This window comes from Sebastes fasciatus, chromosome 13, assembly GCF_043250625.1.
Source record: "Sebastes fasciatus isolate fSebFas1 chromosome 13, fSebFas1.pri, whole genome shotgun sequence".
NCBI classification, from domain to species: Eukaryota; Metazoa; Chordata; class Actinopteri; order Perciformes; family Sebastidae; genus Sebastes; species Sebastes fasciatus.
In genome coordinates, this window is record NC_133807.1 from 3,923,656 (window position 1) to 3,942,263 (window position 18,608).

Genomic DNA, 18,608 nt, shown 5'->3' on the forward strand with positions numbered 1-18,608 from the left:
GAACTGGGTCAGCCTCCAGAGCTGCACGCCTTGATGTTTCACTTTTAAGACAAATTTAGATTTCAAGAAGCCACTTGTACTGTGTTTTACTGTGACCTCCACCCACATACTCACAAACGCCCCCTCCACACACACACACACACACAAACTCCGGTCTTCTTCCTGTGCACAATTATGCACACGGGTCGATGGGTGGTGAATGGACTTGCATTTATATAACACCACTCAAAGTGCTTTTCACTATTCACACACATGTAGGCCCTGTTCACACCTGGTATTAACATGCGTCCTCAGTGATCTGATCACAAGTGGACAGCTCTGAGTACAGGTGTGAACGCACTCAAGATGCATTGAGAACATATTGAGATCAGATCTTTCAGACCACATTCAGAGGTGGTCTGGGCCACATGTGGACACATTCTTTTAGCAGTGTGTAGTGAATGCATCCTGGGCCACATTAAGGCCGGCCAACTCAACTGATGTCCAGCTGGGATCAGCGGTGAATAAACAGGCCAACACGGGCGCTTGTCAGCATGGAAACGGCCTCTGTGCTCTACTGTATCCTGTCAGTGCAACTGTATTTTATTAAAATATATCTTGTTTATAGGCTACATATCTACAGACTATCAGACTAGTCGCGCAAAGTGCATTATTTTCGTACCGTGGGAGATGTGTCGCTGTTTTTGTTCCGCTGCTTTGTGCGAAGCTGACACCCGACCGTCCGTCTGTCCACCCGCCCCCCTGTTCTCTGTCCTCCCCAGCTCTCTGGAGCACTGTATCCCGCTGTTGTCTGGCAAAAGCAGCGGTGCCGGCGGCTCGGTACAATAACCTTTTATTTTGATGTTAATACAATGTGCCAGAATTCACATATTACTACTGATATTCCTGTTATCTTACGTCACAACGTCTGCTGTGTCAGCCGTGTGTTTACTACGTGTTTATTTGCATATAGAGCGGGGAAGTGAGATCGGATCACAAGTGGCCACTGAAGACGCATGTGGAGACGCATTCTAATGCCAGGTGTTCACACCTGTACTTAAAGCTGTCCACTTGTGATCCGATCACTGAGGACGCAATGTTAATACCAGGTCTGAACAAGGCCTCATACACTGATGGCAATCTGGATGTAATATAAATACTCATTCACACACCGATAGCGCAGCCTTCAGGAGCAATTTTGGGTTCCATTTCTTGTCCGTGGACACCTCGACATGTGGAATGGAGGAGCCGGGGATCAAACCGCCAACCTTCCGATTGGTGGACGATCCGTTTTAACTCCTGAGCCACAGCCGCCCCCTCACACTTACTGTAGACCGACGGGATGAGTCGTGTTGGATTTATTATGTACAAAAGTGCTTACAATAACCTGACTGTTGGATTTGTTATGAATAGAGTGATTGTGAGGAAAGGGAGGAGGCAGGTGCTGTTCTTCTTTTGCAAGGTCAAAGAGAGGAAGGAGCCAGAAGGAGATAACAAAGAAGAAGACATGCAGCAGAAACATCACGTGCCATAAGCTCATGAATATTAATATTGTGTAAACCATGAATAGGCTGGATCAGGGATAGCTCGGGGTTCAGACTTCACGAACTGACCCATGCACTGTATGTTGTCAGGGACACGTTGATTGGATCCAGATATCTGTAAACTCTTTTATTTTTACTTATGCAACATTGATTGTTCGGAATAAATTGAATCATTATGCTTTAACTCATCTGTTTGGAAATTCTCTTTGTCACACAAGATTAACCAACACATAACTGGGCCTTGACCTCTTGGAGGTAGAAGGCCAGTTCCTTCAATTGGTGACCCCGACGTGATCTTCGGCATTGAGAAGCGTGTCCAAAGGACGGACAGACCGGCGAGAGAGAGAAAGGGCCCTGAAATCTTAAGGTAAGCAGAACCTGTTGTATCGAACTCTGCAAATTGGCTTACTCTAAATTATCTCTCTTGTTGTGCTGAATCTCCTTTGTAGTGATAAATGTTGCAAAAGTAAAGACTTTCTGTTGAAAACTAAAAGGAGGAAAGTTGCCCTTTTAGTAACGTCTGGGACGTTAGAGTTTAGTGTTGAAAACTAAAAGGAGGAAAGTTGCCCTTTTAGTAACGTCTGGGACGTTAGAGTTTAGTGTTGAAAACTAAAAGGAGGAAAGTTGCCCTTTTAGTAACGTCTGGGACGTTAGAGTTTAGTAAAAATAGCGCTTGGAGCTCCTGTATGAGTAGTGCGCTTGGAGCGCTAGTTTAGTAACGTCTAGGACGTTAGAGTTTAGTAAAAATAGCGCTTGGAGCGCCTGTATGAGTGTACATTAATAACTAGTATTCAGAGGAAAATTAAAACTTACTGTTGATACTGGGCCAACATCGCTGGAACATCAAAGTGTCCAGTAGAAGCTTATGTTGGTAGGATCACAGCGAGGGGCATAGCGACCCATTTACTCTGAATCTAGTTACTGTCATAAACTGAATAAACCTGTGTGAAATAGTACTGGACAGAATGGACGGAGAATTTGACAAAGACTGTGAGGAACGGGGTGACTGTGGGCCTCCCCGTTTATCATTTGGACAGCAATGGGCTAAAGTCAGGACCAATGTAATCTGTACATTTGATCCCAAGACTAGAAATAAAGAGACTCAAGACCTAGATGAGTGGTATAACATGACAGTGAAGGAAGGGCATTTTCCAGCCACGGGAAGTGAAGCCAAATTCATGCCAGTGATGAGAGCATTAATACAGGTGGTTCATAGAAAGCTGCTGCAAACAGGACAAGACAAAGAAAAGGGACATATGTTTGTAAGGAGGAAATTGAGGAAGAAAGAAGACGAGTTGGCAAGTAAATTGGTAAAATATAATGTGATACAGATGGCTGCACTATCAGCCTTAGGCAGCCAGACGAAAGCCACCCACGCAAAAACCGCTGAAGCAAAACCACTAGTGAAACCCTCACCCAGTCCTAGCGCACCCCCACCACCAAACCCACATACTAGCCAGCCGCCACATTACATGTCCCTCCATCAGCAGTACCCACCTGGCCCACATCCCAACCCCCCTCCTTATCCTCCTCCTACCCCTAGTCCGGTACCAACCCCACAGGACAGTGATTATACAAACGAAGTTATGGCACCATTGTTTCAAGTGTTAGGTGGTATTTTGGAACTAGAAGAGAAAATAGAAAAAGAACGGGGAGAGCGGACGCACGTTCATAGAAAGAGCAAAGACAGAGTGGGCGGGGGCTACGGGGGTGAACCCAGATAAAGAATCACAGCAGCCTCTGTTCAGAATAGCTCTGTTAAAACATGCTCCGGAAGGAGTTAAGAGAAAGATACCCAGATGGCTCAAATTGTAACACCAGCTCCAGCCCCGCCACAGAACCCTTATCCACTGCAGGGCCCGCCACAGGCTATGTATCAACCCCAGTATCATGTTCCTTACCAAGCTGCCCCATATCAGCAGCCCCCTTATCATGGAGGCCGGAATAGAGGCAGAGGGAGAGGAGGAGGAGGCAGGGGGAGGGGGTATGCCCAACCAAGAGGAGGCAGTTGTTTCATCTGCGGAAGCCCGGATCACTGGGCACGTGACTGTCTTCAGAAACAACAACAGCAGATGAGAGGACCTCCACAGCAGTCATATCAGCCAACAATACAGACTCCACCAAACCAACAGCTAGCTCCAATGCAGGCATACAGCGGGTACTCTGCGCAGGGACCTCCACCTGGTCCATATACACCAGGAATGTTCCCATAGGGGTGCCCGACGGAGATGGAGGGACAGGGGCTGGCAGAGCCCTGTCTCCAGTTGACAGTGAACGGAAAACGAAGATGGTTCATGGTGGATACGGGAGCACGTTACTCCACCTTAGCTGAACCTATGTGTTCCCTTTCCTCTCACTATGTTTCCGTTTTGGGATTTTCCGGCACTGAACAAAGACTGCCTTTTACTGTTCCCCTTCCTGTCCGGCTTGGGATACAGGTGATGGAGCACCCCTTTTTGTATGCACCTGATTGTCCACGTGATCTCCTGGGAAGAGATGTTTTGGCAGCACTGGGGGCTTCTGTACATTGTTCACCAGAAGCTGTGATAGTGAGTTTCCCCGGAGGAGAAGAAATGGTGTGCTCCTCGCCCTCCAGTGCTGATCGCATGTGCATGTTGAGTCCTGATACCTCACCTGATGCCCCACCACCCTGTGCAGACATATATTGGGCCCTGCTAGCCGACAGAAACCCTCTGATTGACTTTTACAACATGTGGCAACCATGGATTAGGGCTCTACACCCTTACCTCCCTGTTCCCGATCCTCCCCACTGCACTATGAATTATGACAGAAATAATGATCTTACGTATCAAGATGAGTTCCAACAGAACCTGTTAGATACAACCTGGGGGATAGGGGTAAGAGATGTTTATATAGCACCAGCAGGAGTAGCAGCCGCAGTAAAACTAACCCCAGCACAAGAACAATGGTATCGCATGTCAGAAGAAGCTGTTCCCCATGTGTCCCTAGCCATAGCTCCAAAACATCAGGCAGCAGAATTTACGGCTGTAGTTTGTGCTCTGCGGTTAGCGGAAGGGAAGGCAGTGAATATTTTCACAGACTCTGCGTATGTGTGCAATGCAATTCACAGAGATATGTCTGGCTGGGTGCAAGCGGGTTTTAAGACTAGTCAGAATAAACCTATGGCTCATGAGGAGTTGATGAAAGAGTTGTTGGAAGCAATCCAGTTACCACAGAGGGTAGCTGTGATCAAAGTGAAAGGACACAGTCAGGGCACTGACTTAGAGAGTATAGGAAACGAAGCAGCGGATGCAGCCGCTAAAAAGGCGGCAGGGTATTTACCTACTATGATGGTCATGACCACAGCAGATCTCGGTTCTGAGATAACTGATTTCTCCATTATACAAGCTCAAGAATCTGCCACAGCAGCAGAACGAACCATCTGGGAAGATAAGGGAGCTATAGAACAGTTTGATGGTATATGGTATAACGGAGATCAAATAGTTATGCCCCCCTGTTGAATGTCCTCAATACTGACTCAGACTCATGGACTTGACCATAAAAGCCACAAACAGATGTTACGAGATCTCCGCCACTGGTGGATTCCCCGGAAACATGCTACTATAACTGACTTTTTGACTAAGTGTGACGTATGTAGTACATGTAACATCAGACCTACCATCACTCCTAGGGCAGGAAAACATCCTTCTCCCACTGCCCCGGGACAGGAAATCTTTATGGATTTCACAGATATGGGAGTAAGGGCTGGGGGGAAAAGATTCCTCCTAGTAATTGTGGACGCATTTTCACGTTGGGTGGAGGCCTACCCTACGGGAAAAGAGGACGCAAAATCAGTCATTAAATGTCTGGTGAATGAGTACATTCCGAAACATGGGTGTCCTAAATTGATCAGGTCAGATAATGGTTCACATTTCAAAAATAAAGACCTGCAATCTGTCGAAAAGGCTCTGGGACTACAACACAAATTTGGCACTGTGTATCATCCACAATAACAGGACTCACACCATTTGAGCTTACGTGTGGCCGACCTTTCCCAGGGCCGTCCCAAAACCCCTCTCCCCTTCCTGACCTCGGTTACAGACCATACTATTTGAAGGTTAATGCTCTTGTGTCAGCTCTCTCCTATACAGGTGACAAACCTGTCACCCCTGTCACAGAGGACGTTCCAGGACCTGACCCCGGACCCCCGGAACACCTTTGGTTGAAGGTGTTAAAGAGGAAGTGGTCGGAGCCACGTTGGACAGGCCCACACAAGGTTCTGGCCAGAACTGCAACAGCTGTGCAGCTTGAAGGAAAAGGACTCAACTGGTGGCACCTAACACAGTGCTCCAGCAGCAGGACAGGACCTGAAGCAGAGGAGGCAGCCCCACAAGGAGCCCAGGCTACGTGAAAAGAGGGTCACGTATAATTTTTTATTTTTCATATACTGTATAAACTGTGACTGTGATGAGATACACATAAGGGAAAGAAGGTTACAAGGTCTTGCCTGTATTTACAGTTAAATCAGGCTAACATGGTTGTTTAGGTGGACTCATCTAGGTGGTTTTTGAAAAACATTATATATCACATTGTATTAAAACTTGTTGCTTAGAATAAATGCTAAAATAGATAAAAAGAGGAACCAGGGGTGGGGAGAATCCACCAGAGAGAAGTTTCACTTCCTTTCCCAAACCAGTATAAAATAGGACCACCCAGATAAAAGTTTTTCAGTTGCGCGCAGGAAAACAAACTAGAAGCATCATGCAGTGCGGCAAACTGCTAGTAGCGTTTGTTGTAACATCTGTGTTTACCTCTCTTGTCCTCGTTCTTCTGTACAAACTTTCTTAATGTGATTTGTCATGTATTTTAAATGTTTTCAGCTATAATGTTTTAATATTATATATATCATATATGTTTAATGTTTTCATTTCATATTACTATCTTAATGCAATTCATCATGTATTTTCGTGTTTTCAGTTACCATTTTAGTTATTCATGATAAAAGGAGGGAATGTGAGAGAAAATATCATGACCCTTGTGTAGAATTTGTGTACTCAGATAAATCTGAATAACCTGGGAAAGCACAGACTGTACTAGTTTAGATACATTACTTATCATCCTCGCCTCTGCACTCTGCTAAAACTAGCTAATCACAAGTAACTCTTTTTAACAACAGACAATGCTTTCACTCAGAAGCAGGGTGGAAGGTGTGGGCTATAAGGGGGGGAAGGCTAAACCAAGATTATAAAGAATGATGTAGTGAGGTAGCTTCCCTAATGAATATAAACTAGCTGACCAAATAGCTGCAGGCTTTGAAAACATACCTGTAATAAGTGCTCTGATCCCTATCACTCCTAACAAAAATGTTGACCGCATTAACTACATCCACTATAATGTTCTCCGTTTGACTAATCTAACCCGTGATGCAATTGCCGGACTAGCTGAACAAATGGCTCCTACGTCACTGATGGTGATCCAAAATAGAATGGCATTAGATATGCTGCTGGCAGAGAAAGGCGGTGTATGCTCAATGTTCCAAGACTCATGTTGTATTTTCATCCCTAACAATACAGCGCCGGACGGGACTGTAACTAAGGCGCTAGAGGGGCTCCGGACGCTGTCTGAATCGATGCACGATGACTCAGGTATCAACAGCCCCATTAACGACTGGTTAGACCGTACCTTTGGGAAATGGAAGTCCATGGTGGTATCTCTATTCTCCTCAATCCTTGCTGTGTGTGCATGCTTAGTATTATGCGGTTGTTGCTGTATTCCATGTATTCGCCACCTCACTGAGCGTGTGATTATTTCTGCTGTGCAACGAAAGCATCCGGATGCACCTCCTTCTTATCAGATGGCCATGTTCCAAGCTGAGAGACAGGGTCTCCTGGAAATGGTGGGGGATAGTGAAGATGTTGATCCTGAAGAGGTTGTGTGATGATGCTTATAATTAATACATCTGTACGTAACATGATGATGCTTATAATTAATACATCTGTACGTAACATTATCTATGCTTATAATTAATATATCTGTATGTAACATTATCTGTAGGTGAACTTAGTTAAGTTCAAAAGAGGGTCTGTTGGATTTATTATGTACAAAAGTGCTTACAATAACCTGACTGTTGGATTTGTTATGAATAGAGTGATTGTGAGGAAAGGGAGGAGGCAGGTGCTGTTCTTCTTTTGCAAGGTCAAAGAGAGGAAGGAGCCAGAAGGAGATAACAAAGAAGAAGACATGGAGCAGAAACATCACGTGCCATAAGCTCATGAATATTAATATTGTGTAAACCATGAATAGGCTGGATCAGGGATAGCTCGGGGTTCAGACTTCACGAACTGACCCATGCACTGTATGTTGTCAGGGACACGTTGATTGGATCCAGATATCTGTAAACTCTTTTATTTTTACTTATGCAACATTGATTGTTCGGAATAAATTGAATCATTATGCTTTAACTCATCTGTTTGGAAATTCTCTTTGTCACACAAGATTAACCAACACGTAACTGGGCCTTGACCTCTTGGAGGTAGAAGGCCAGTTCCTTCAGTCGGCATAGGCCGAGGGAAACGTGTCAGTGAGTGGGTTTGTGTGTGGGCTCCATGTCAGCACTTAGCATACTTAAAGTGAAAATCCACCTTTCACAACAATTCCTATGAAACACACATGGATTTGGAGCTTTTTTTTGGAGAAATACAGCTCTTCTCATTTCTCAGTTTGCACATCCTCAATTCCTTTCCTCGCCTCCTCTCCTCACATCTTAGTCTCTCCCACCTGAGATGCAGTTATTAGTACAGACACAAATCCAGTCACATTGATTAAGAAACTTTGTATAAAAACAACAAAGTTGGTGCAGTAAAGCAAAATGAGTAAAGTGATGAGTAAAATGTATTTTTTCACATGAGAAAGCATGCAAAAAATGACTGTTTTTCTTTCATACTTTTGGAGATATTTCAAAATTAAAGTTTTAACTCCATTTAACCCTATGGAGCTCAAGATTTTAAAATGTACCTCCTCATACAATGTTTAAACTAGACACTCCACACTTCACTATAATAGATACTGTTACCACTTTTAAAGATTTCATACAGATTTTAAAAATATTTTTACTTTTTATGTTCATTCTCTATGTATAAATAGTTATATCACCATAAATACAAAAGAAAAACAGAAATGGAAATTGAATCTCAGATATTTATTCAAACCACTAGTGAACAAGACTTTTGGCCTCGGTGATCAGGGACAAAAATAAACATTGTAGCCAACACAGATCAAAAACTATTTACATTACAGAAGCCAAATAACATGTGTAAAGACAGAATAAATATATATATATGTATATCCATGGATTGCTCAGTGCGCCCTGGACGCACGCCTAACAATGCTATCCAAGTGTGCAAAGGATAATCTAGACATTGTTTATTACGCTCACGATATTCTAACCATTGTTCCAGTTGCTGCCCGAACAGCACAGATGTATGTGATATTAGGATGGGGTGAATGTCATGTTATTCCATTGTCCGTGGCCTCTGAGATCAGCACTGTTACGCATACATGCCCAGTCAGCAACACAGCCTCTGATTCGTGGACAGACTTGACCCAATACATCACGGGATACATCTTGCCCTCAGTAGGCTTCAGTCAGGGATGTATAATAACACCTGGATACGGCGCCGCCGCTCAGACTCGCCTTACAGCAAAAAAATCCCCCTGCGGAACAAAAAGCATTTTCTCCATAGACCACCGTTATAAACGAGACGTCTGTAAAACTGTTGACAGGACACCTCCAGCTGCTAACAAGGTGGATTATGACTCGTTCTATTGGGAATTTTTGTGACGACATCACAAATTTAAAGTCTATGGGCCGAGCGGGAACTCGTGGGCGGGGCAGCACATGATGCTTCTATTTCTGTCATTGCCTCACATCACCAACTGCTTCAGTACCAGAGGCATGTATAATGAAGAGAAGAGGATTGGTCCAAGGACCGACCCCTGAGGGACTCCACACCGCAAGGGGGCTGAGGTGGATACAAGATTGTTGATGCAAACGTTGAAATGTCTAGTTGTCAAATAAATATGAAACCAGTTTAAAGCTGTACCAGATATGCCAACCCAATTGCAAGTCAAGTCAAGTCAATTTTATTTGTATAGCCCAAAATCAAAAATCACAAATTTGTCTCGGGGGGGGCTTTACAATCTGTACAGGATACGACACCCCAAGTCAAACCCCCACCCCCCCACTCCTCTTTTAACAGGGAAAAAATAAAAAATGGAAGAAACCTCAGGAAGAGCAACAGAGCAGGGATCCCCCTTCCAAGATGGACAGACGTGCAATAGATGTCATGTGTACAGAGTAACAACATAATGAAAATACAACATAGACAATCCATATGACAAAAAAATAATACATAATGTGAACATATGTGAGAAGGTGGATCCAGAAGGATGTCAAGCAGCCTCCCGGCATCTCCAACAAGATAGAGCCAGAGCAACACGACCTCCTCTCCACGCCAGACAGGTAGAGCCAGAGCAACATGACCTCCTCTCCACACCGGATAGATAGAGCCAGAGCAACACAACCTCCTCTCCACCATGGAACCTAGAGAGAGGACCAGATTTGCATGATCGATGGTATCAAAGGCAGCAGTTAAATCCAATAGATTTAAGATGGAATATCCCCCTCTGTCAGCATGCATAAGAATGTCATTAGATACTCTTAGTAATGCAATCTCAGTACTGTGCTTGTGGCGAAAGCTTGATTGAAACTTCAAAAGTCGGTCTGTAACTATTTTTTCAAGGATCTTTGATACAAAGGGTAGTTTGAAGATTGGTTTATAATTTTGGAATGGGTCGAGAGAGGGTTTTTTTTAAGGAGTGGTTGGACAGTGGCAGTGTTAGTTGTTGAGATATTTCAGTCCGAACCAAAGTGGAAGACCGAAAGATGTAGAATGAAAGAGACATAGAGAGAAAGAAGAAAATAAAGAGATGTATAAATAGACAGAGCTCATGGCACTTTGCTTACATACTTCCAATGAGGTCATTTGAATGAATGGCAGAGCGGTGTGCATGTCTGTGAGCCAGGACACTCGTTTCTTTTCATGTATGAATGGACGCACTGAAGGACAGAAAAGAAGAAGAGGAAGAGATGTGGACGTTAATGTGAGAGAGAATATAAAGAGAGAAGAAGGGCACTGAAAGAAACTGTCCCCTCTTTCTTTAAATTTCTTTTATCCTTGTCAGGGAGCAGGTCAGCTGCCTTTTTCAATTCCTTCATCACTTGAATTTACGTGCCTTCATCCATCTCCCCATCTAACCCATTCATCCATCCAGTGATGGCAATGAGGGCTGGTGGAACAGAGATAAATGCAAAGTGATGGAGGAGGAAAAAAATGGATGACAGTGCAGGGAGAGGTGGAAAGAGAGACACAGAGGCAGACGGAGAAAAGGACAAGCCATGGGCCGATGAGCACAACGGAAAACTCTGTGGATTATAAGTGATAGGGAAGATGAATGGCCTAAGACGACATGCTGATACACACACATACACACACACACACACACACCACGCACACACACGCACACACACACACACACACACACACACACACACACACACACACACACACACACACACACACACACGCACACACTCGCGAGTAATGTGCCTGAGGTCTAACAGGCAGACTTACATAACTGTCCAAAACCAATGCATCATCTCGTGTTGAAGATCATGGGATCTTTAAGAGTTCTTAATGCTCTTACCCAAAATGATTGTCAGTGAACTTAATGTGGCAGTAGGCAGTATATTTTTGGCATTATTGGGTAAAAATTCCATAATAACCTTTCAGCATATTGTAATTCAAGTGTTCTGAGAGATAACTAGACTTCTGCTCCTCCTCATGGCTCTGTTTTCAGACTTTAAAAAAATCTAGCCTGTGACGGGAGACTTTGACCAATCACAGGTCATTTCAGAGAGAGAGAGCGTTCCTGTTGGCTGTGCTCCGGTCATGTGACCGGAACTTGTCGTTCCTCCACCAGATTTCACAATGGCGGCGGCGTCACAAACTTTCTTATTTTACAGCTAAACCGTGCACTACAAGATGATTCCGAAAACATCTGAGGAGAGAAATAGACATTAACGTAACAGAATATTGATTAATATTTGATCAGCGCTGCCTAGTTTGACCGTTTGGTTGGAGTTCGCGAGTGATTGACAACCGGCTCTCATAGACACCAGCTGGACAGCAGACCTCAGATCAGCTCTTACTGCTTGTTTTCCTCCGGTCTGTGAAATCTTGCAGATGCCATTAGGAGCACCGGAGGACACAGATTAACATGTGTAACATAATATTGATTCATATTTGACCAACGCGGCCTAGTTTGACCATTTGACCTTTTGGACGGTTTGGTTTGCGAGTGAACCGTTTGGTTCGCGAGTGATTGACAGCTGGCTCTCATCTGGACAGCGGACCTCAGATCAGTTCTTACTGCTTGTTTTCCTCCGGTCTGTCGGATCTTGCAGATGCCGTTAGGAGCACCGGAGGACACAGAGGAACATGATTTTTTTTCCAGATCACCTGTTTCATGTTCTACTGTCACGGTATAGCGACCGTTTTATAAACATAACTTTTTTTAATCATATTTGTTCCAATCTCGCCTACTGCAGCTTTAACTGTTTTCACCTTCTAGTAGTCAGAGTACATACAAGAGCATGTTGGCCTCTCTTAGTGGAAAAAGATATTCGAGCTGCATCATTTTTATGAATCTTTGTACAACATTCGTTCTCCTTTTCTTTGTTTTGGTCTCCACCAACTGGCTTGCTCTCTACAGTACATGCCAGCTTTAATTCCAATCAAATTTCACCTTAAACAAGGAAACTGGTAATGAGCATTACTGCAGCAGATCGCTAAAGATGCTGACATAACTGTGGAGGATTTATTAGGTTGCTTATCAGTGACTCAAAAGTTTCATCTGGCTTTGTTTAGGAACAGATTACAACATGAATTTGTATCTTAAGAGCTTTAGTAGTCAGGCTTGGATACAATTCATTACTATGCACAAGATAAGAGGTTAAAGTTAGACTTTTTGGAATTGTATGGCACTTGTCATGGTTCGCCACTCGACTGGCTTCAGTCTGTCAAGCTGCTGCCATTTAAATGGACACCCCCAGCCAAAAATGCACTTCCTCAAAGTTGGGAGAAAATAGCAGGTCAAAATTGAAACAAAAGAGGCTGAGATGTTTTAGTGCCAAGTATGGGTCGAGCTCTAAAATCACTGGCTCCTGCATTTCCTCCTGTGTTTGTCAAAGGTTAATAAACAAAGAGTAAATGTGCAATTTAACAATGTCATCCCTGTCAACACAAATTGAATGAACTGCACAGTATATTGAGTAATGTTATTTTCAGAGGCTAGATTTTTAGTCATTTTTTACAAACGGTGCCATTGTAGGTTAAGCGGGGGAGGAGGGGTGATATTCTGAGAAAATAACTCTGAATTTCTGAGATTTAAGTCGTGAATTTATGAGAAAAAACTCTGATATTCTCTGAGATTAATGTGGTAAATTTACCAGAAGAAACTCACTAATTTACAAGAAAAAAACTTGAACATTCTCTTGGATTATAAAGTCATAAATTTGCGAGAAAAAAAAAAAAAATTCTCTAAGATTAAAGTCACATATTTAGTCCGATTTCCGTTGTGCCTATGGTCGTGTTATTATGGTAAAGATGACATCTGAGTGAAGTGAAGGTCCTGAAAGATACATATCCGTGTTTTCTTTCATGTTCTTTCTGTGTACTTTTATGACCATAAATAAATATTTGTAGAATTAATATATTTTGCATCCAACCTTGCAAAGTGAAGCGATGTCATCCCTTTAGTTTTTTTCTCTCGTAAATTCAGTTTGTTTTTTTCTCAATTGGCCCTTTTTGTCCAATTTTCCAATGGCCCTGATATGTCATTGTAAATTTCTTACTGACCAATAAAGGCATAAAAATGGCCAAAAGAAATTGCAACTGTGTTTTTCTAGTTTCACATTTTTAAATTATAATCCTATACATTTTTGTAATGTCTGATTCAAATAAACAGCAGGTTTTGACGCAATCTTCTGCACCAGGTGCAAAGCAGAAGAATCGATCTGAGGCATGGACTGATTATGAGGCAACGGGTGACAAAAATAACGTTAAAGTTATATCAGTATTTATTTTATATTAACAGTGGATGAAATGATCTTGTGTAATTCATAATGATCAACCGCAAACGCTGCTCTCACCAACCTAATTTCCAGCAGCTGTTGTCAGTAAAAAAAGCTCTACCTGCTCAGCACCAAACAGCAGACAGACACAGTTAGAGACGAGCTGGGGAACATGTAGTGTAGAGAGCAAGCCAGTTGGCGGAGACCAAAACAAATTAAAAAAAAGGAGAACGAATGTTGGGCAAAGATTCATAAAAAACGATGCAGCTCTAATATCTATTACCACTAAGAGAGGCCAACATGCTCTTGTATGTACTCTGACTACTAGAAGGTGAAAACAGTTAAATAAAATATGAATCAATATTCTGTTACGTTAATACCTATTTCTCTCCTCAAATGTTTTCAGAATTATCTTGTAGTGTACGGTTTAGCTGTAAAATGAGAACGTTTGTGATGCCGCCGCCATTGTGAAATCTGGTGATGAATGCCAAGTTCCAGTCACATGACCGGAGCACAGCCAATAGGAACGGATTAGATTTATTAAAGCCTGTAAACAGAGCCATGAGGAGGAGCAAAAGTCTAGTTATCTCTCAGAACACTTGAATTACAATATGCTGAAAGGTTATTGTGGGACTTTTGCCCAGTGATGCCAGAAATATACTGCCTACTGCCACTTTAATATTAGTGCAATTGTGAGTGAAAATTTGGACCCATTTTGTGTCCTCGGCTTTGCTGAAGATAAGATTGCACATTCACACTTCCTCATAATGATGCCTGTGTATCACAGTTTAATAAGAACAGGATCAATAAGAAGATCCCTGGATTCTGGAGGACAGAATCGGATTTCTTATTCTCTGTGGCACAATGGAGAGAAGAAAAGTAGGTTGAGACATTATGGGGGATTCACTGGTGTGTGTGTGTGTGTGTGCGCGCATGTGTTTGTCATTTCAAGGTGCTGTCACAGGAGAATAGTTGTATCAAAAGGAAAATTCAGGTACTTTGGCAGTGACCCGAAGCCTCAAAAATGTAAACAAACCAGCTTGTTCAGATGATTAAGAAGCTGTTTGGTTTGCCAGCAATTTGCCACGGAAGTCCCGATGCAGTTAGCTACTTCAAGGGACTAATGTCGGTGTTGACAAGCTTTGGAAATGATCAAATGATATACGTTGTTTTGCAGGACTTCACATTTCCCAAACCTCTAGAACTTAGGTGGCGTGTGAGAATTTAGCCATTACCCATTAATCATAATGGCCACAGTGATGAGAATAAAGGCCTTTGCACATAAAATCTGTATTTTTTGTCCGAAATTGCCACACATTTAGCCCTGTGATAGACTGGCGACCTGTCCAGGGTGTAACCCGCCTTCGCCCACTGTAAGCTGGGATCGGCTCCGAACCTTTTGTAAGTTGTTTACGTTTTTGGGAACAGGTTTGATTTTCTGTGATTTTTCTATCCGTCTAAAGGCAAAAGAGGGTTGTTTGACCACTCGGAACCACCGTCCGTACAAATGTCATCATCGAAAATAGCATGATAAACATTCACATCATCTCCATGCACAAAGCGCTCTACAATACAGAAATAAAAGAATACAGAGATGCAGAATTTAAAGATTGATTGTGGCAGGTGATTGCAGAACAGCTTGGAATTGGAAAGGATCACAAAACAAAGGATATATGAATGATTACAAAGCAGTGATTGGGCTCTAGGCGGCTAAACGATAGCTTCTTGCTAATGTAATTAATTTATTAGCCCCGATTGGGTCTAGCGCTATCCATTGCACCCACATAATTCATTCATTCGTTCAGTTTTGTCTCGTACTGTGAATTATCGCAACGAATAGAATAATAAAACGCATCGAACTCAGTGTGCAAGGTTTCTGTACGTAGCGTTTTTTATTGTATTAAAAAAACGCATATGAAAAATATGGACTTGCTTAAGAACCTCCTAAAGTGAAAAGGTCTTAAAGGTCCCATATCGTGCTCATTTTCAGGTTCATATTTGTATTTTGTGTTTCTACTAGAACATGTTTACATGCAGTAATTTAAAAAAATATATATATTTTCCTCATTCTGTCTGTCTGAATTGCCTGTATTCACCCTCTGTCTTAAACGCTCCGTTTAAGTGCATTTTGACGGAATTGCGTTGCTAGGCAACAGCTTGGGTTCATGTTTACTTCCTGTCAGCTGATGTTATTTACATACACTGCAACAGGAAATACACTGGGACACATGTAGAATGTAATGATTTATATATCGTATATTTGTGACCTCACAAATGGACAGAAATCATAACAGCTTGTTTCAAACGCACAATTTCTAAATAGTTGTGGGCTGTGTGTATTTCTCTGTATATTAAGCATTTTGATAGTTTAACAGTATTTATATAGCACTTAAACCTGCTTTATAATATAAAAGACATGATATTCTCACTTTTTACAATATGGGACCTTTAAGAGCCAGGTTGAAAAATACTAGAATTTTCCTTTAACTGTGTCATGTTTGAATGCCTTTACACAAATAAGATTAAAAAAAAATTCTCAAAATAGTTTATTATGACTATATTCTCAAAGTTCTGGTCTCAAAACAGTGCACGTAATACTTTGACATGGATATCAGGGTGGCTCTTCTTAAAGGGACTGTTTGTAAGATTCAGAAATGCTTGTTAACAGCAACACCTGTGGCCGTTAAGTCAACGAAAGTCTTGCTCGCTCTAAATAGACATGAACAAGCATCGCTCAAATCAGTGAGGCGACACACGTCAGCTAAAAGCACAATATCACTCTATATTTCAGCTGCTTGGCAGTAATGTTAGCTGACCAGACGAAGGTCTCTCCATGAATCAATGCTGATCCTAGTGTTGGCTTTTCCTGCCTCAGCCTCCCGACCGCAGCCGGAGGGAACAGGGGAGACACCGGCACCCAGTCAGAGACGGTAACGTTTCTCTCTGCAGAGCCCCGTCACTTCACAAGACACGGAAAACCTCTGTTGGTCTGGAGGAGCTGCAGCATTTATTTCTGCACAAACGTCCACTGTACATTCACTAGATATTCTCAGAGCTACGAAGTCTTCTGCAGTGTGTAGTGTGCGCACATTCACTTGAGGTGGAGTGAGAACGAGCGCGGTGTGTGATTGAAGGCAAGCAGGCAGAGGAGCAGAGGAGCAGAGTACAGCAGAGACTCCGGTCCTGGAGACCAAAGCTACGGTCTCCCCCGCATCCTCCGATCGCGGCCAACACTGTTTAACAGACGAGCTTCACTAGATGCAACCAAGAGGTTATGGTGCTTCACTGTAGTTTGTGTTGGAGTCTGAGTCTGAACAGCGTAGCCACACGCGAGCGCGCATATGCGAGCGCGCATGGGACACCGACCCGCGTGATGTATACGTGTAAGAAGTTACAAACAGTCCTTTTAAATGCTTGCATCTCCAAGATGTATTTAAACTGGCTCACCATTATCTAAATTTGCATCCTAGTAGATGTAAATAGTTTTGTTGACGGTGGAGGTATTAGCGGAGCACTTCATGTAAAAGGTCATGTACAGTGGGGCCTATAGGTTTGAAGTACATCCTCAGTAGAGCACTTGATGTGTATTTGACAGCTTGCCTGTGTGCCTGCACTCTAAATTTCAGTCTCAAATTTTCCACTGACTCCAATGACTTTCTCTGACTCTGCTCATTTGTCAGTTATGTAAGGACATACATAACATCTCTCTCCAACACACACGAACAAGAACACACAGTGCCCCAATGGACTTAGTGATGCGTACCAAGGACACAGCATGGACCAGCTTTGTGTCTGAGAGGGCTACTGATATCGCCCCCTGTAGGAACAAGAGGAGACATCTTCTCTTTCTCGGCTCCAGGGGGTGAGAGTGAAGGAGAAAGAGTGATTGAAAGGTGTGTATGGACCAGCCTCCACTATACTGACTGTTCTCTTTTACTACGTCAACCTGCATTACTGGTGGCCTCCATCCTGGGATTACAGATGAAGATTAGCTTTTAGTTGGTACAATAAATGTATTGTACGTTGTCCCTGTCAAATAAACAATACAATAAATATAATTAATATAAAATGAATGCATGGAAAGAGGACAAAGGAACAAACAAGATCAGATTGCAATCCACAACAAAATAACTAGTTCTATATTAGCTACTGTTAGCCCTATTCACAGTCTTAAAGGTCCCATATTGTAAAAAGTGATATTTTCATGTCTTTTATATTATAAAGCAGGTTTAAGTGCTATATAAATACTGTTAAACTATCAAAACACTCAATATACAGAGAAATACACACAGCCCGTATTCAGAAATTGTGCGTCTGAGAGAAGCCGTCAGGATTTCTGTCTATTTGTGATGTCACAAATATACAATATTTAGACCATTTCAAAGTTTTAAACGTAAACCTTCTAAATGTGTCCCAGTTTATTTCCTGTTGCAGTGTATGTGAATGACATCAGCTGACAGGAAGTAAACATGGACCCAAACTGTTGCCTAGCAACGCAATTCCGTAGCAATTCCGTTGAAATTAGCTAAAATGGAGCGTTTCAGACAGAGGGTGAATACAGGTATATTCAGGAAGACAGTATGAGGATGATAAAGGTATTTTTTTAACATTACAGCATGTAAACATGTTCTAATAGAAACCCAAAATACAGGTGTGTACCTGAAAATGAGTGTGATATGTCCCCTTTAAAGCTAGGGTTGGTAATCTTGAGAAACTATTGAGAGTACGCTAGATTTTAAAAACAATCCAACCGAAAAAACAGCCCAGTGTTGCTCACTCTTTTCCAAATGAAAGTAGCTAGCAGCATTAGCTGCTAACTAGCTCCAATAGCCTGTAAATCTAGAGAGAAAGTCACCAAGTCGTCAACACCGACAGTCCGTCCCTTCAGGCCTCCCTCCAAAGCCACTCTCCCAAAATTACATAGTGAACGT

The 18,608-nt window shown here is 42.6% G+C and overlaps 2 long non-coding RNA genes across 2 annotated transcripts; one reads left to right on the plus strand and one right to left on the minus strand.

The window, feature by feature from the left end:
• Positions 1-1,328: 1,328 nt before the first annotated feature.
• On the plus strand, positions 1,329-2,509 carry LOC141781514 (uncharacterized). Its single transcript, XR_012596882.1, has 2 exons — positions 1,329-1,640; positions 1,742-2,509. It is a non-coding gene; the product is annotated as an uncharacterized LOC141781514 (long non-coding RNA).
• Positions 2,510-2,966: 457 nt separating this feature from the next.
• Positions 2,967-3,508, minus strand: LOC141781515 (uncharacterized). The gene is made up of 2 exons (XR_012596883.1): positions 3,375-3,508; positions 2,967-3,344 (listed from the first exon to the last, which is right to left on the minus strand). It is a non-coding gene; the product is annotated as an uncharacterized LOC141781515 (long non-coding RNA).
• Positions 3,509-18,608: the final 15,100 nt, after the last annotated feature.